This window comes from Trichosurus vulpecula, chromosome X, assembly GCF_011100635.1.
Source record: "Trichosurus vulpecula isolate mTriVul1 chromosome X, mTriVul1.pri, whole genome shotgun sequence".
Classification (NCBI taxonomy): Eukaryota; Metazoa; Chordata; class Mammalia; order Diprotodontia; family Phalangeridae; genus Trichosurus; species Trichosurus vulpecula.
The window spans coordinates 35,087,715-35,103,892 of record NC_050582.1 but is presented as its reverse complement, the minus strand read 5'-3'; the positions used below and the strand labels follow the sequence as shown (position 1 = coordinate 35,103,892).

General features: G+C 42.2%; 1 pseudogene; it reads right to left on the bottom strand.

The window, feature by feature from the left end:
• Positions 1 to 378: 378 nt before the first annotated feature.
• On the bottom strand, positions 379 to 1,366 carry LOC118832914 (annotated as a pseudogene).
• Between the last annotated feature and the right edge of the window lie 14,812 nt (positions 1,367 to 16,178).

Below are 16,178 nucleotides of genomic sequence, written 5' to 3'. Positions count from 1 at the left end.
AAAAACAAACAAACTGGATTTACAAAATCCATTCATCCAAGGGTGGCAGAGCAAAGGGGAGGGATGGCACAGGGAGAAAAGCAAAGTGTTCAAATCAGCACAGGCACAGGGCTGGCAAAGGCTAGAAAACAGCTGCAGAAAAATCTGTGGTCACCGAGACACGTGACAGCATTAAAAATCCACACCTGGCATCAAAAAGATTCTGGCCGACACTCACAAGATAGTAAAACTCCAGATCCCACAGAAAATAACGGAAATGTGCTGAGGGCCCTTGGCAGGGTGGGTCCTGCTTTCTCTGGGTGAGGGGAAACTGAGGAAGCCACCACCAGCACTTCCCCCCAAAGCCATCCCTCCCCTTGGAGGCAGCTCAGCGGGCTGCAGCAGCCTTCAGTTTGGCAGGAGATGGGTGAGGTGAGGGGAGCTTTTCGGCAGAGGCTGAGCTACTCAGGGCAGACTGCAGGTAGACCGTCTTGTGAAAGAGTCTGTTGCTTAGGAAGACCACCAAGGAGAAGAGGTGTAACTGGAAGAGACGCTTTCCCAGGCGTCTTCGCTTCATTGGCGCAGATGATGAACAGAGGGAAGAGGATAGAGAAGAGGCAGCCACTGATGATGTAAGAAGACTGCATTGATGTGAGGAAGGCCAAGGGTAGACCAAATCCAAAGTAGTAAGGCCAATTCCTTTCAATGTTACATAATCACTGATGCAATTCAATTCCTTTGTTGAACCAACTGTACTCAAAACAATAAAGTGAGAAGAGAAGAGACACGTGTAGGAGTCTGACCAACTGGCCAATGAGATGGATCGGGAATAGACTGACAAACATGCCCTGGATCAGGAAAAGGGCCTGTAGTAAGAGGTTAAAAAGCACGTTGGTGATGATCTGGCTGACACTTGGGAATGGTTGAGGTTTCCTCCCATATACCTCGAATGCCAGGTCAGCAATATCCTGAAACCATATGGCATTCACCACTTTACTGAGCACAAACAGGGGGAGCACCCACAGAGCACTAAAGATAGAGGTGAGGATAAACTCCAGCTAGGACCAGACATCTCCATGCAGAGAGGGATCTCCAATAATGTGAGCTGTTACTGACTGAAGCACAGGGATAAATACTCAGTAAAATAAAAGGAGATTCAGCCAGAATACTCCTCCATTCCAAGCACAGCACTGGAAAATTCTGCTCACTCTCTTGCTTCCGCTCCTCACTTTGGGCTCTCCTCTGTGCTAAAACACGGCCTGCCCTTCTTCGACGCTGCTCTTCCCTTTTCTGTTGGATTCGGGCATCCAATTTGGAGATGGTGCAGATGCCCCAGATGGATTCCCCTGACAAGATCACAGAGAAATGTTTTGACGCTGTCAGCCATCTCTACTTCTGCATCACTTCCACCACCCAAACCGTCAACTACAGGGAGAAGGGAAGAGAAGGATCCCAAAATCTCTCATTGTGAAGAGCCTGGAAACACAGAGCCTTAGAGTAGGAAGGGACCAGAGAGCTCAGTGAGGTACTTACTTTTCCATAAGAGAAAAGGAAGGCTCTGAGAAGTTAAATGACTGGTTCAAGGTCATTCAACTAGTTAGTGACGGTCAAGACTGGCCCTTCTCTGGGTTCAGTGCCCTTCCCACAAAAGCTCCAAAGTGAACGCTCACACATAACGCCTGCCCTTCTTTAACGACCTCCACAGCCCTGCCCGCGGTCCCGCTCGGCTCCTCCGGCCCCGGCCGGCGCCGCTCCCCAGGCCTGGGCCCGCACCGCCCGCACTGGGCATGCCCGAGCCGCACGGGGCAGGCTGGGAAGCGAGCGGGGCCGCGCTGCGCCGAGCGGCCGCAGGAGGAGAAAACTACTTTTCTTATGACGCTATTTCGTTAAAAGTCTTTGCTTTGAAGTGTGTCTTCCCCCTGACCAGTAAAAGTAATGAGCTCCTGAGGTATGGCAGTGAAAGGATGGAGCCACGTAATACCTTGAAGCTGTGGTAGGTATTTTGGGGTCTGCGCATGTGCCACGGGGTGTTCCTGGGGCAGGAGGAAAATGCCTAAAGCAAAGAAAGAAAACCATAAGAAGCCTAGAATACCAACTCCTTTATATGTTTGCTATTCTTTTAAACTTAGTTAGGCAGCACGGTATAGCATATATAGAGGGCCATCCTCAGAAACAGGAATACTCGGGTTCAAGTCTAGCCTCTGACACCTTTTAGCTGTGTGACCCTGGACAAGTTAACATATCCATGCTCTGTGCAACTCCCTAAGACCAAGTTGCAAAGAAGGTGGCAAGCTGTGTTGGCAGAGGTTTCTTCCTCTAGGAGTTCCCTCTACCAATGAAACCACAGGTCTAGTCTCTCTTTTTAACTTGGTAGTAGGCACACATATGTACACACACACACACACACACCCTCAGAGGAGAATCAGTGCATCATAAAGCTGTACCTACATTACCAAATCCAGATTCTCAGTCTTAGCCTGCAAACATTTCCAACGTATAAGAAGCTGCTGAATTTGAACTGAGTTTCACTTCCCGAATGTCAGAACTGAAGGGGATTTAAAAGAAAATTGTTTTTCACACTACCCCATGAACAAAGAAGTTATAGTTTAACCTGTCCACTTGGCTGTCTTAGTTGTGTGTACTCAGCCAAAGTGGACATCCACTGTTGCTGTTTTCACTCATTTTTTCAGTCTTGTTTGACTCTCCATGACCCCATTTGGGGTTTTCTTGGCAAAGACTGGTTTGCCATTTGCTTCTTCGTCTCATTTGACAGATGAGGAAATTGAGGCAAACAGGGTGAAATGACTTCTGCAGGTTCACACAGCTAATTATTATCTGAGGCTGGATTTGAACTCAGGTCTTCCTGACTCCAGGGCCAGAGCTCTGTGCACTATACTAGCACCTAGCTCCCCTGGACACCATTAGAGACTGACATTGATTGAATAATCGAAAAGTAACTTTCTTATTGGTCAAGAATGAAGCTGTTCACATGCCTAACAATGTGTGATACCTAAGCAAATGTTTGCCAGAATGACTTCACAGAGCCAGAGTTTACTGATAATATTTTTATATATAACTGTATTATATATATATATGTATACATATGTAAAACTATGTATGTATATATATATATATGTATATATATATATACACATAAAACTATATTTTTGGTACCAAAGTTCATTACAGATAAAAGGATAAAACTGGGCATTTGAAGTGATGTGAAAGCAAAAGTGATAATTAGGACTCAAACAATGAGAAAAACAGGTGAACCCAGCACCAAACCCTAAATACAGAAAAAAAAGCAAATATTTCCAATTTGGATTTACTTCTAGTGATTATGATATATAGTGCATGTTATAATACCAAATATATTTTAAAAGTGATTCCATAATGCCAGCAAAATTTCAAAGATATTTACAAACTAAGCATAAAAATTTTAAAAGCAAACCTGCTTGAAAAGTAAGTAACATCATAGGAATCTCAGTGTTGAAAAAGACCTCAGAGACCATCTGGTCCAACCCATGCCTGTGCAAGGTTCCTCTCTATAACACCCATCAGTTGGTCATCTGGCTTCTGCTTGATGACCACCAAGGAGGGCCACTCTTTCCTGAAGCAGCCCAAGCTCCTTTACGATATCTCTAACAATATGATGAGCATCAAAATGAGAGCATCACTTGAGAGCTGGAAGGAACCTCAGAGGCCATTTAGTCCGAACCCTTCATTGGACACACGAAGAAACTGGACCTCAGGGAGGTTGTGACTTGTCCAAGGGTACACAAGTAGTAAGTTTCAGAGACTAGACTGGAACCTTGGTTGTCTAACAGAGCTAGTCTTCTTTCCACCAAACCCTAAATGATCCCTCCAAATATTGGCTTCTGGAAGTAATGTGGAAAATTGTCATTTGGAAATTATTGTAAAGCATCTTAAAAGGCGAGCCATCACATTCAATATATTTCAAAACTCGAACACATGTGCCAACTATGCCTTCATTCAAGTAATTGTTAAACAGCACAAGGCCAAGGACACATCCCAGGAACATTCCACTAGAGACCTCCATTGAATGTGACATAGAGCCATTAGTGACTATACACTTGGAAGCTAGTCATTCAATCAGTTCCAAATCCACCTAAAAGTACTATTCCTAGCCCACATCTCTCCATCCTGTCCACAAAGATAGATTTTTTTAATGCTTTCATAAAAATCTAGGTAATTTAGAGGCATGGCATTTATGTGATCCACCAGTCTAGTAACTCTGTCAAAAAAAGAGATTGGGTTAGTCTGGCAGGTCCTATTTTGGATGAAGTCATGCCTGCTTCTGTGTGATAACTGCTTCCTTTCCTAAATATTCACTGCCCTTCCCTTTCATAATCTCTTCTAGACTTTTTCCAGTAACCATCACCAAAATCACTGGCCTACAGCTTGCAGAATCTACTCTCTTTCCTTTTGCTGAAAATGAGGCCATTTTCCCTTTTCTAGTCTTATGCTATCTTTCTCATTCTGCACACTTAATGATTACATGGCAGATACATTTGCAACTAAGCTTAAGCTTTGTCTAAATGATCTCAACACAACAGCGTATCAGACAGCCAGAAAAGCCAGATGTTTGAATGCATGTTTACTTTTCAGTGGAGAGTATTGGTATATGTTCAATGAGACAGAATCTTGAGTCCTGCTTTGTTTTCCCTCTGCAGATGTCCTTGCCTCACAGAGTTGTTGGGAAGAAAGCACTTTGCACATCTTAGATAGTACTGGAAATGACAATTGTCATTGTTAGCATTACATATTTATAACCATAAGGCACTTCTTGCCACTCTGGTTGAGCCGGTTAACACCATTAAATCAGGTATGTATTCACACACAGCTAAAATGAATTGCTTCTTGGGGAGATAAACTAAGCTTTTCAGGATAATAAGGTACTATAGAGTCTAAGTCGTTCCAAAAACAAATATCCAGCTGAATACTGAAAAATTCAGTTAGACATGTTTAATGTTTCTTAATACTCCAATGCTTGGCAGTGAATAATGCATTCACTATTTGACTGGATCTCCTAGGTTTCATATAAGTGTGTTTATCCATATCCTTAGTTTGGCACTGACAATAGTTTCTCAATAAAAAACCCTCATTATTATTTTTTTTCTTTTGTTTTTTGGAGGCAATCAAGGTTAAGTGACTTGCCCAGGGTCACACAGCTAGTAAGTGTCTGAGGTCACATCTGAACTCAGGTATTCCTGACTCCAGGGCCAGTGCTCTATCCACTGTACCACCTAGCTACTCATTATTATTTTAGTAAAGTACAAAAATCATCTTAAGGGTAAAAATTGTTAAGGTTAAAAATAACCAGAAATAACCACCAAGAAGGAAGCTTGATGCTGTGGTCCATACCGCCTTAGAGACATTGCTTATTTCCAGTCGAGCTCCCCAAGTTCTTTCTTCCACCTGACAGACCCCAGATTCTTTCTTCCACCTGTCAGACCTTTCCTTGCCACAACACATTCTTTCACTTAACTTCCTCTCTGGATTTTTCTAAGTGTTAAAAAAAATATTACTATAAGAAAGGCAATATGCCATAGTGGACAGACTTAGGAAAACTTGGCCTGCTTCAGACACATAGTAGGTGTCCAACCAATGTAGGTGGGCATTTTCTCTGCTACTTATGGCCTTAGAGCAGTGGTTCTCAAACTTTTTGTTTTCGGGACCCCCTTATACTCTTAAAAATGTTGAAGATCCCACAAAGAACTTTATTTATGTGTGTTATATCTATCAATATGTGAACTATTAGAAATTAAAACGTCTTAGTATTATTATGAATATAGTTTTGACCTTGCGAAGGCCTTTTCCTTGCAGAAAGGGGTCCCCAGACAACACTTTGAGAACCACTGTCTTAGGAAAATGCCTAAAACACTGAAAGATGCAGAAAATTGCTTATTGCCACCACTGTGTGTCAAAGGCAGGGGTGAGGGGGACTCAGCCCCAAGGCTTCCTGATCCTGAGGCCTTTCAAAAGTGTAAAGAGTTGCTTCAGAAGGCTGTGACTTCTTGTCATCAGCCATCTTCAAGTGGAAGCTATATGACCAATTGTACCAGAGTGTTGCAGGAGAAGGGGCTCTTTTTCTGGTAAATGTTGGACTAGATGTGCTCTGAGGTCCGCTCCAACACTGAGATGATGCTTTGATAATGTCTGTGCCAATACAGCAAGACAAAGGCAGAGGCTAGAAATAAGGCCTGACTGCAGCTTGGTGATTTTTGAAAAAAAAAATATTTGTGGTCTAGGCCTAGGTTTCTGGGCTTAATAAAGTTAACATAGCAAACCACAGTTTTTCTTAGGCATTGTGGGATAGCCTGTTGAACTTGGAGTCAGGAAAAGTGGATTTGAATCCTAACTTGATACTCACTAGCTTGGTGACTTTAGGCAAGTCACAACTACTTTGGCAGCTGGTTTGCTCACAAGGAAAATGGGGAAGGCGGTACCTGCCAGGATTAGTGTGAAACTCATTTGAGATGTGTATGTAAATCATTTTATACCCCTTAAAACCCTATAGAAACATCAATTATTATCCTTAGTCTTCCATAAACTAATGAGAAAATTGACTTTTGGGTAGTGGTGGTAGAGGTATGGAGAAAGGGAGAGAGGCATAAGCCTGTTTCTTGGTCTGACACTGGAATACCACTATTTACATAGGTTTAACATGGATGACAGTATTTCACAGTGGTATCACTCCCTTGGCTTGGAGTCAGGAGAAATATGGGTTTAGATCTTGACTCAGACTATCTGTGTGACCCTGGGCAAGTCACTTAACCTCTCTGAGCCTCAGTTTATTCCTCTGCAAAATGGGGATAATAGTTTTACTACCTCCCTCACAGGGTTGTTGTGAAGAAAGTAGTTGGTAAACTTTTAACACTTGACTTCCTGCCAAGAAGTGTGCCTGAACTGAAGGCATACTACTCAAATTTTACATCATCCTAGATAACACTTATGTAGCTCTTTAATAAGATTAACAAAGAGCTTTGCATGTGTTATCTCCTTTGGTCCCCACAATAATTCTGTGAGGAAGGGGCTATTACTACCTTCATTTTGCAGATATGGAAGCTGCTTATGGCCAGCATAACCCTGAAGTTCACACCAGATTGAATAATGATCAAGAAATACAATTAGAAACTGTAGTGACTGACTTCTTCCACCTCAGAACTGTAAAAAAAAAAGTCAGAAGGCCCCTGGCAATAGGAAAGCCACTGGCAAAGCCAGTGTCACCGCAAACAAAAGCAGGACATGTGTAGCCTGTGAAGCTCTGCATCCCAATCTCCGCTTTTCCTCAAGGCAGCAATTTCAGAGGGTTAGGTTACGCTGAGAAACCCCTAGAATGCTCAGAAAGCCCCAAGTAGGGACCTTGGAAGCTCCAGGATACTGTAGTAGGTACACAGTATAGCACCAACCAGCCTGTTACCACAATACTATAGGCTCAGGAGTTTTGAGGTCCTTAACACTCTGTTCAGAGATGCCAGAAAAGGTCCTGAAGATCCAGCACTCTAAACTGTAAATATCCAGAAGGCCCTAACCCCAGAAGGTAGAAATCACTCCAGGAACCCAGGGCTGACTACCCTTACCCAAGGCACATGAGGGCTTCTATTTGTATCTCTGTCAAATGACCCAGTGTTTGGCAAATAGTAAACACTTAATAAATGCTTGTTGATTTGACTCTAAGAAGTCTAATACTATATAAGAAGTTTAATCCTTAAAGCTCTATTGAATCACTTGGAAAATCTACTTGCCTGGATGGAGCACTTCCATATAAATTGTACTTTTCATAGCTGACTTGGGGCTAGAACTTTACAAGAATAAAGTGTTGCTCAGAGAAGTCTTTATTCTGTAGAATATGCGCTACATTTTGGCCTAATGAAGAATACTGTATTTTATGTGTATTCACCTTTATTCTGATACTTTGTGTACACAGCTCTATGAACCGCTAGCTTAACGTCCAAGGAGGTAGTTCCTTGGGCTTCATGCCTTCCTTAAGCCATTCCTTGTAGTATGTTCTTCAAAAACCTGGACCTCTTGGTTCAATGGGGAACCTGGGCCAAAGTGGACTTTAAATAAAAAAAAAGTCCAAACGTATTTTTCCAAATGAAAAATGATTTTTTCCCTCAGGTTGATCCTTCTAAGTGATGGAAACCTTGCAGTCTCTGGTCCCACCTTCCAGGCTCTGCGAGTGGGTGATTGATAGTGCTGTAAAGCCAGTCACCTGTGCTAACAAAGCAGATCTCAGGCCCTGGAATCCTTCCAGTGTTCTCTGCCACAGGCTTCAGCTCCAAATAGCCTGGGCCATGAGCCACTTCAATTGGCATCTCGTGCTGGAGGTCTCTTCTGTGTCCAGTTTAATTTAAAGTTTCTAATTTAATCAATTGTCAAGTACTGTCACTTCTGCCTTTGTAACATCTCTCAAATCCCCCCCCCTTTCTTTCTTCTGACACTGGTGCAGGCCCTCATCACCTTACCCCTGGCCTATTGCTGGTTGGCCTCCCTACTTCATCTCTCTCCCCAGTCTAACCTATCCTCTATCCAGGTGTCAAACTAATCTTCCTAAAATGCAGGTTTGATTATATCACATACACACACACGTGGACACACACACACACACACACACACACACAGACTCTTCTATTATATTGTTGTTTAGTTGTTTCAGTTGTGTCTGACTCTTTGTGATCCCTTTACGTTGGGGTTTTCTTGGCAAAAATACTGAAGTTGTTTGTCATTTCCTTCTCTATCCAGCTCATTTTACAGATGAGAAACTGAGGCAGACAGGGTGAAGTGACTTGCCCAGGGTCACACAGCTAGTAAGTGTCTGAACTCAGATTTGAATTCATGAAGATAAGTCTGTTTGATTCCCAGCCTAGTGCTCCATTTACTGCAGCGCCACCTAGCCGCCACTCAGCTATCTATCATATCCATAATCAAATATAAAATCCTTTGGCTTTTAAAATCCTTCCTTCATAACCTGGCCCTTTCCTACCTTTCCATTGTTCTTAGACTCTCCTTTCCTTCACATGTTCAGAGATCCGGTGGCACTGGCCTCCTCCCTGTTCCTTGGGAACCAGACCCTCCATTTCACAGCTCTGTGAATGTTTGCTGGCTACCTACCACGCCTCTCTCTCCTCATCTCCACATCCTTGCTTCCCTGGTGTCTTTCAAATTTCAGCTAAAGCTTCACCTTCTACGCGCTTATCTTTAATCTTAATGTTTTCCCTCTGGGATTACCCCCAATTTATCCTGTATAGGTTTTATCCTGTATAGGTTTGTTTGCATATTGTCTCCTTGGTTAGATTGTGAGCTCCTTGAGAGCAGGGACTGGTTTTTTTTTGTTTTTTTTTTTTTTTGCCTTTCTTTGTATGCCCATATGTCAGCACAGTGTCTGGTACATAGTAGGTGTTTAAATGCTAGTTGACTGACTAACATTCTCCATCCAGAGAGGGCTTCTTAAAATAGGGTCTGTTGGTTTAGTTGTTTTTTTTATACTTTGATAACTATATTTCAAAATAATTGATTGTTTATAATCTTTGTATTTTATGCTTTTAAAAATATTATTCTAAGAAGGGTCCATGAATTTTTTTAAATTGATAACTACTTCAATACAACTGGTTTCCTTTGGAATCTTATGTATTTTATTTTATGCATTTAAATACATTGTTCTGGAAAGGAGGCCTTAGGCTTCTCCAGACAACCAAAGGGGGCCAGGAAGAAAAAACAGAAGAACCCCTGATCTAGAGGTGATATGATAATGTCCTCTAGTGACATTGCCATCCAGGAAGGCCCTGCAGCATTCTAGGGGACCAGTTACCTCTGGAATCTCTTCAGCACTCTCTGGAGTTGCTAGGGAAACCAACATAACATACTCTCATCATACTTCCAGCTCCCCATGAGTTCTTGGTTGCCTTTCCCTAATATAAGACATGAACAGTTCGCCTTGTTCTTCTAACATGGATTCCTTTCCAGAGGCTCCTCCCTTACAGTAGGATCCTATGAAGCTACCCAGATAGCATGCTCCTAAGGAAAAGGAACAAGACTCTCTATAGTGCCTACTGCATGCCAATCATTGTGCCAAGTGCTTTTTTAAACAAATAATATCTCATTCCATCTGCGTAATAACTCCGTGAGGTAGGTTTGATCATCATTTTACCTTTGAAGAAACTGTTGCAAACAGGGTTAAGTGACTCGTGTAGGGTCCAATTGCTAGTAAATGTCAGAGGCTGGATTTGAACTCATGTCTTCCTGACTCCTATACCAGCACTCTATCCACTGACCCATCAGCTGCCTCTAATCCTAAAGTTACTGCACATGAATTTTCACTGGCTACACACATAACAGAGGTGGCTGTGAAATCTAATTGAAAATTTCACCCAAGGGGAAGCTAGGGGACTCAGTGGATAAAGCACTGGCCCTGGAGTCAGAACGACCTGTGTTCAAATTTGGATTCAGACGCTTACTAGCTTGTGACCCTAGATAAGTCACTTAATCCCAATTGTTTCCAAAAAAATAAAAGGAAGAATAAAGAAAATTTTCCTAAAAGGAATTCAGCCCACCACCTTCTCTCCCTCTCTCACAACCATGTAATCCCAATAGACGAAAGACAAACCTATCATCTTCTGGGGAGAAGTTCTATTCAGCTCCTAACCTGCCCCCTCCTCTTCTCTCTCCAGTGCATCCCACATAGAAATGCCCAATTAATCTTCTCTTCAAAAACCTATGATGCCTCCATCATATCTAGTCCTCCTCATTGTATACTATATAGTATATACCGGAAAACGCATTTGACCTGGGTTCAAATTGCATCTCTGACAAATTTATGACGGAGAGACCTTAGATAAGTCACTTAATATCCATGTGCTTCAGTCAACTCCTCAGGGTTTAGCTCTTTACTAACTGACCCACGGGTTGACCTCTGTCTCTCTGTTGGAGTTCCCATGTGAGGCATTCCCCTAGTTCCCTATGCTGACAGAATCACAGCTCCTTTGTGGATTCACTTATTACTACTATTACTGAATCAAGTCTAGAATGTCAGCTCTTATATTCAAGGCCCTAACCTGCCCTTCCACGCTTATCTCACACTACTTGTTTTCATGTGCCCCTTGCTTTAGCTAAACCACTTGGCTCACTTTTCTCTAAGTGCAGCCAGTAGTTTACAACCTCCGTGCCTTTAACTGTGTGACTCCCTGTGCCCAAATGTCCTCTCCCCACTCTCTTCCACTTAAAGACATATTTCTGAAACTTATAAGCTGTGCATCTGTGGGGCAAGCCACTGACCTTTCTGATTCTTCATCCTATGACACCAACTATTTCCGAGGGGTGCTGCAAAGATCAAAAGAGATAAGGCCAGTGATGTGTTTGGCCAACCTTAAAGGCCTAAGAAATGACACCTCTTATTACTGCTGCCCTACCTCTCTTTGGAGACCCAGACCTAATGCTGCTTCCTGCAGGTAGCCTTGTGGACTCTCCTAGCACTTTCCTGTTTTCCTTTCTATCGTTTATGTCTTAGTCCCTTTTTTATTGTAGGCTTCTTGAGGGTGAAGGCAGCTAGATGGCTCTGGGCCTGGAGTCAGGAAGATAAGTTCAAATGTGACGTCAGGCACTTTCTAGCTGTGTGACACTGGGCTAGTCACAACCTCTGTTTGCCTCAGTTTCCTTATGTGTAAAATGGGGATAATAATAGCACCTCCACCCCAGGTTTGTTGTGAGGATCGAATGAAATAATAATTGTAAAGCACTTATTACAATACTAGGCACATAGTAGACACTCTATTAATGCTAGCAAGACTTATAATAATTATAACTATTTAGACTGTGAGCTTCCTGAGAGGGGGTGGGGAAGAGAATACTGGACCTGGAATCAGGAAGACCTGAGTTCACAGCTAGTCTTAGATGCTTGGGCAAGTCATTTAACCTCTCTGAGCCTCTGTTTCCTCATCTGTGAAACAGGGATAATAATTGCAATTACCTCCCATAGTTGTTGTGAAGAGCAAATAAAATGATATTTGTCAATGTCCTTGAAAAGCTTCAAACCCTATATAATTGCTATTTATTATTATTAGATGGAGCCTTAGAGTTCACCTAGTTCACCCCCTTCCCCTCATTTTACAAATGAGGAAACTGTTTACCAGAAAATTGCTGTGACTTTCCTGAGCTTACATATGTATTAGGCAGAAGAGATGAGATTTCATCTCAGGTCCTTTGACTCCAGATCAGCGTCCTTCTGCACTACCAGTCTGCCTCTTTCAGGCACTGCACTGTATTTCCCCCATTGTGTCTCCCAAAGCACTTAGCACTGTGTCTTGGACCTAATATGTACTCACTAAATGTTTGTTGAGTTGAGTTTAATTGGATCATTCAGCTAAGGCCAAAGATGTTTGTGGCCATTCGCCTTCCTATCTCCTACTATCTGTAGTTTTAAAAAATGAACATGCCTCAGTGCCCTGTGAACTTGACTATATGGCAGAAAAGCTTTATCACAGAAACATGCTTGAAGGAAAAAAATGTTGTGATCTTTGCTTTGGTGAGAGTCAAGACAGAAACAGAAATAGCTCAAGCACAGTGTAATAAACAAGGCTTGAAATGGTTCTTGACTTCTCCGTGCCACTCACACTCTGAGGTTTCTGTGATCTTTCTGGCCCCTGTGTTTTGCTCAAGGGCAAATCCTGCTTCTGAGTAGGATAAATGAATGCATGAGTCTTCAAGGAAAAAAATGCAGCAACAAAAATGTTAGCTGCTCAGATTAGCTGGGAAATTGGGGCTGAAAGGCCTGAGGTGTGTTTGAGGAAACCTAGTATAGTGTGAGGGGTTCAGTTAGCTCTCCTAGACAGTCACCATACTCCACTTAAAGTTAGTGACTAGATGCGGAGTCCACATACCTTCACCAAGTATGAACATATCTCAGTAATCATTCAGTGGGTGTGAACAAAGCCTGGACAGCTTCTTGAATCACTTACTCAGTCATTATGATCAGCTCCATGGACACTGTCCTTTCTCAAGGAGTTCAGTACCTGGCTCACAGGGGAAGGGAAAGCAATAAGCATTTTTAAGAGCACTTCCATTGTGCTAGGCACCATGCTAAGGTAAGATAATACATTATCATCTCTTTTTGGTCCATATGGAATATACTCATAGCTTCTCTTCTGTACTTGGCTCACAGCCCTCATACTTGGGGAATTTCATATACATTCTGATGTCCTCTCAAACAGCTTGGCCTCCAAGTTCATTAGTATCCTCAACTGTCATGATGCTTCAGCTTCCTCAGCCACCCGCAGAGATACCTTAGATCTCACCATTATCCATGACTGTGCTGCCTCCTTGATTTTGAATTTGGAAATTCCTCTCTCTGATCATGATCACCTGTCCTGCCATCTCTTGTTCTGCCTTTCACTTTTAAACTCATTCATTGGCCAATGTATTCATTGGTTATGAGTGATGGTTCTAGGGTAAGAGACTTATTGGGAAGTACCAGTGATATAAAAACAAAAACACATCAATAAATCTACTTTTAAATTAGAAATTAAATTAATTAAGTTTAATTAAATTGAAAAGAAATTATATTTAAAAATTAAATCATATATGCAGCAATATTGGGATAGAGGGCCTATGAAGTACAATCTTTTATTAAGGGGATTTGTTCTGTGAAGTTTCGATTCAGTCAAGGGGCCACACTTGAGGACCTAGAGGGCCACACATGGCCTCAAGGCCGCAGGTTCCCCACCCTGATACTAGATCATGGTGTCTAACTCAAGTAGAAACAGGGACTACTAGGCTGTACCTAAGGATCCCTGTGGACACATATTGCCTTAGAAAGCCACATATTAATGTCATGTATGTTTTATTGTATTTTCACTTATTTTGTTAAATATTTCCCAATTACATTTCACTGTAATTTGCTCAGTGCTCGGGAGTTTTGTGGGCCACATGTGGCCCAGTGTGGTGTATTTAATACTTCTGAACTAGATGACCTCTGAAGTCCCTTCTTGTGTTAAACCTGTGATTTTCTGATCCAGGTGTCTTGTCTACTGTACTCTGGTGCTTCTCAGGTCCCTCAGTGGCCCCATGGCTCTACCAACTTGCCATAAAATTCCCCTCATTTGATTCATTAATAGCCTGGAGATACTCCTTGTTGGGGACAATGACCTAGAGCTGTATGATTATACCCCTGGCGAGGATCTGGGACTACGGTGCAACGTAAAATAGGTTGGAGTACTTCTATCTATAGCCGTACCCTTCTCATGGCAGTCTAATGTAGGGATTCTCCTGAAATAAAAATGGTGGTTCTGGGATTTGGAGCATAAGCCCTAAAGATGATCAGAGTGTCTCAGGACCTTCTGTCCTCCAACAGAAACTGAGGCCCAGAGAAAGAGAAAGCAACTTGCCTCGGTTCATCCAGAGGTGAGATTTGAATCTGTATCTGCCAAATCTGGATCTCTTCCCATTATACTCTGAGGAATGTTTGAAAATAGGGGAAAGGACTAAGCATTTATTAAGTGCCTGCTATGAGTCAGGCACTGAATTAAATGCTTTGCAAATATTATCATTCTATCTTTCTTGAAATAGCCCTTTCACTAATTATATATATATATATATGTATGTATATGTATGAATATATATATATATATATGAAGTACATAAAGCTTGGTCACACAAAAGAGTTAAAAGAAGACACCTCCTGTTCCTGTGCATTGGTGTAGCGGATGAGGTGGGGGAGAGGGGAAGTTGAGGCATGCCCATTTCAGGTTTTGCGCAGCTGTAGAACATTGACTAATAGCTTCAGATTTTTTTCAATGTATTAACTGGTTTTGTTGATTCCCCTTCCCCTTTCCTCTGTTTCTTCCTTTTAAAAAAATTCTTTGTTATAAGGGTTGACTCTTTGAGAGGAGGTAGGAGAGGGATAGAGGGGGAATCTAGGCGATCTAAAAATAATAGGCATCAACAAAAATCCATTAATACCAAAAGAAAGAAAGAAAGAAATAGCCTTTTCTCTGCTTGGCTACAAGGATTAGATTTGAAGATACACTGCTGTCCCTTCTCTGCAGAAGTGGAGGATTATGAAATGTGGAACACAGCATATAATGTCCGATTTGTTTGATGTGTTAGTTTTGTTGAACTAGTTTGTCTTCTCTTTTTAAAAAATCTTTTTTCTATGTTGGCTTTTCTATTTTCTCCTCTTCTTTTTTATTCTAATAACTCTCTGGGAAGGGGAAGGAGGACAACTTATTGGGAAAGAAAAATGATGTAACAACAAAAAATATTAATTAAGTCATTTCTTAAAAATAGTTCTTTCTCTCAAAAATTCAAAGCAGAGTCTGTGTGTAAACATAAACCCATCCAAGGCAGTGACTACACAGGCAAAGCATGTGCTTTCCGAACTCCTACTGTATGCTGGACAGCAGCCTGGCCACAGAGGGCTATATCAGGTACTATATGTGGCAGAGTCTTAGATTGGGGAAGACATCGACTTTGGAATCTGGACTCCTGGGTCCAAGTCTTAGCTCTGCCAGGTAACAGTCACTTAACCTCTCTAAGCCTTAGTTTACTTATCCATGACAATGAGGTCCTAATAATGAGGTCAGAGTTGGGAGAGCTGGTTCATCAAATGTGAAAGAATTCACCTAGACCTTCTCTGTAGCCATTGGGAGCTTTATTGACTCAAAGGCAGCGGGCCTGAGATTTTTAGCAAGGAGCTAAACAAAGCCACTGATGTAGGGAAGGGATCAGACTTATATGGACAAAAAACTATACAGTCTGTAGGATGATTTTAGGGTTTCTTGTGGGGGTTGGAGATTTAGGGATAGGATAAGCCTTACAGGGTAAGGACAAGATAAGGGAGACTGGACACAAGATAAGGGAGTCTGGACACAAGATAAGGGAGTCTGGACACAAGATAAGGGAGTCCAGACCCGGACACAAGATAAGGAGAGGAGACTTTGGGGTGCCAGGGAGAGAAACTCATCCCTTAGGGTACCTTTGTATTAAGATACATTAGGGCGTCCCCAGGAAAAAGGCAATTTAGTCCTTAGGGCACAGTTTGCACCCACATCAATAATGCTTGCCATGCAGTTACATTTCCATAAGGAACAGCCACCCATGCAAATCAGCCGAACCATAAATGCCCCAGCCTGCTGAAATTTAGCAGAACCTGACAACCTCTGCAGTCGTTCCTAGTGTGGAAG